The sequence below is a fragment of the Pinus tabuliformis genome, chromosome 8 (assembly GCF_031772625.1).
Source record: "Pinus tabuliformis cultivar Carrire ecotype Pingquan chromosome 8, CPIR1, whole genome shotgun sequence".
NCBI classification, from domain to species: Eukaryota; Viridiplantae; Streptophyta; class Pinopsida; order Pinales; family Pinaceae; genus Pinus; species Pinus tabuliformis.
In genome coordinates, this window is record NC_142294.1 from 371,272,919 (window position 1) to 371,276,513 (window position 3,595).

The window sequence follows — 3,595 nt, forward strand, 5'->3', positions numbered from 1 at the left end:
AGATGTATAAAGTAGTAAGCATGGCTTATTGAGAAGCAAGTTGAATAATCTCTTCAGTGAGCCATTTGAGCACACCTTCATTGTATATTTTTAGAATGAGGTTCATTCCTTTTTAAGAACCCTATGTTATATGATCGTTTCAAGAATTTTGGCCTCTGGTACCACTTTATTTTGGATATGGTACTACTAGGAGCAATCAAGCTCCATCATTTCAAGACGCATGTACATGTTATCATCATCTTCACAAACCTTCTTGGAAAATTTATCTTCCTTGAGAAAGAGACTTGGAGTCGTGGATAGACCCTACTATGAGGGTCTCAACTATACATTGAACTCTAAAAGACCAGTAGGAAGGAGTAAGATCAGTTAATATTTTCTTCATCAAGATATGCTATAAGTAAAGGATTGCTAAGTGCTTCTACAATCTCTACTAAAAATCAATATGTCTATATAAATATATGTATTCGTCTATATGTTGTTGGGTAGAGCTATGAGGCTCTCATTGATGATCTAATTATCAATATCATTGTCAAGATCTAATCCTGATCTTTCACAAAGTAACTTTACCCTATTCCATATATGAAGGGATTTTTGGTTGAATATTAAGTTCTAGAGCTCCTGGGGGCTTAGGGTATTTATTGAGATATGCGAACATAGGATGAGTGGTTCACATTCCTCTGTTGTTGTGTTATGTACAGGGTTAGTGGTTCGATTTCCCCTGTGATACCCCATTATGGTTGACATGTATGTAGGGTGAGTGCTTCACCTTTCCCTACGATTGTGGACACATGCATGTAGGGTGAGTGGTTCAACTTTCCCCACTGTTGATGGCATATAGATAGGATGAGTCGTTCACCTTCTTGTATGGCATATGAGCAATATGAGTGGTTCACCTTCTCCCACGGATGCCCAATAAGAGATGCATATAGGCATCTGTTGACATGTTAGTGGGTGTGGTTCATCCTTTCCTCGCATGTAGGATGCTCATTCCCTACGATTGGTGGTTGACATGTCTGTGGGATGTGGTTCATCCTTTCCCCACGTGTAGGATCCTTCCTACGATTGATTTTTGTTACTTGTGCTTGTAGGATGTGATTTATCCTTTCCCTACATGTGATTGTGACTTGTGTTTGTAGGATTTGGTTTATCCTTTCCCTACATGTGATTATGAATTGTGTTTGTAGGATGTAGTTCATCCTTTCCCTACTCTCGGCAATTTTCAATGTGTAGGATGTGGTTCATCCTTTCCCTATAATGGTTGTAATGTGTGACTATAGGATGTGGTTCATCCTTTCCCTATGTGTGGTTATGAGCAGGATGTGATATATTCTTTCTTTGCTATTGCTTCAGTATCATCCTACCCATGCAGTTTGGGACACATGTGAAGTACCTCTCATCTGGCCAATGAGTTGGGAAAATTGTATAGGGATCATATCACCACCAATGGACGCGTCATGTACTATCATACTCCATTGGTGCTCACCAACTTGATCTGGGATCAAGTCTAATTGAGGTTCTACCTCTGGAGTGACTTTTGTCAGTAGAGAGTGGTAACATCTTATGACTCACTCTTGATCAATTCTTCTTCATTATTCTTATCAGTGTTCATCAAAGCAAGGAAGAGATGATATCACGAGATGAGACAAGATTCAGAGATGGTTCATGATGATAGGATGATATGATGATCGATAGATTGGCATGCGTAATTCTCCCTAGTTGAGAGGGAGCATTAAAATTGGAAACTAGGGCCAAACTCCCCATTCGAAATCACATTGGATGGATATGATTTTTTCATTAAATTCCTCTTCTCGCGAGGACCAAAATTTACCTAAATATCATCAAATTTGGACAAGAATAAATGTGCTTTTGAATTTATGTTTTATCACATGTACATTATCAAGGTCAACCTTTCATCTATTTCAGCTCATTAAGCCCAATGGTTATATCTATTGACCTCCCTACGATTTATATAAATAGATGTGGTCTTCAACCTCATTAAACACATATCCTATGTATCTTTGTTGTGATAATTCCTCTCTGTGGCAGCCAAGTTGGTTGGAGGAGAAGACAGGGTTGTTCTTGGGATATCTCTCTTCTTCCATTCCAGGTTTGAGTTATCTCCAAGTTGAAAACAGGCATAAGGGTAGACCTAAACTACATGGGTATGTTTTTATGATATGAGGTCTCTCTATTAAGCATGCAACAACCTCATAGAATCCTCTTCAGGCACGCCACGATCTTATTGATCAATTGGGCAGTGTAGAGACAAGTATTCACTACAACAAAACCCTATGATTAGGTTCCCCTTTTGCTTCCTTTCTTGCATCTAGAGCCCATTTTTGGTGTTATTTGTGTCCATTTAGCAAATACGGTGAAAAACTTGACGCAAAGTTTGTACCGAGTTTTGTAACAAGTCTTACACCAAGTTTAGCACCAGGTATGGTAATAGGGTTTGCACCAAATTTTACACCAGGTTTTACAACAAGTTTTATGCCAAGTTTTGTGCCATCCTTTGCACCAGGTTTTGCATCAAGTTTCGCACCTAATTTTGTTTCACCAACTTTTTCATCCTCTATTGCATCCACTTTTTTGTGCCTACACTTGCATCACATTTTGCATCATCTCTTGCATCCACTTTTGCATCATTTTTTAAATCATTATTTTCATCCATTTTTGCATCATTTTTTGCATCCCCTTTGCACCAAGTTTTAAATCAAGGTTTGTGTCTAGTTTTGCATCTAATTTGTTGCATCCTCTTTTACATCTTGTTTTTCATCCATATTTACATCCTCTTTTTCATCTGTTATTGTGTCCATTATTGCATCCAATTTTCTTGTGACATAAATTGCACCTAGTTTGGTACCTCCCTTTGCACCCATTTTTCCTTCTAAATATTCATCCACAAATGCATCCTCATATGCATCTAGGTTTTCATCGACTTTTACATCTATTTTTGAATCCGTTTTTGTATCTACTTTTGTGTCAAGATTTGCATAAGTTTTTGTCTCTCATATTTCATCTACTTTTTAATTGAATTTTGTTGCATCAACTTTTGCATCCTATTTTTCATCCATTGTTGCACCCATGTTTACGTGCACTTATGCATCGCTTTTTGCATCTTCATTTGGTTCTTTTTTTGCATCTATCATTGCATCCAATTTTGTTGTGACACAATTTGTGCCATGTTTTGTACTTACTATTGTATCCAAGTTTGATTCCAATTTTGCATCCATCTTCGCATCGTCTTTTGCATCAAATATTGCATCTATTTTTGCATCCACTTTTGTGTTGGGTTTTGCGTCTCATTTTGTATATTTTTTTGCATCTACTTCCTTTGCATCCAATTTTGTTTCTCCTGTTGCACCCATGTTTGCATCCACTTTTACATCCGTTATTGCATCTTGTCTTGCATCTAAGTTTGCATCTTTTTTTTTATATTATTATATCCAATTTTGTTGTGCCACAGTTTGTGCCATATATTGTGCCTATCGTTGCAACCCACATCTTCTTCTACTTTTTCATCCACATTTTCATCCTCTTTTGTGTCCAAGTTTGCATCAAATATTGTTTATGTTTTTTTCATCCCATTTTGCAT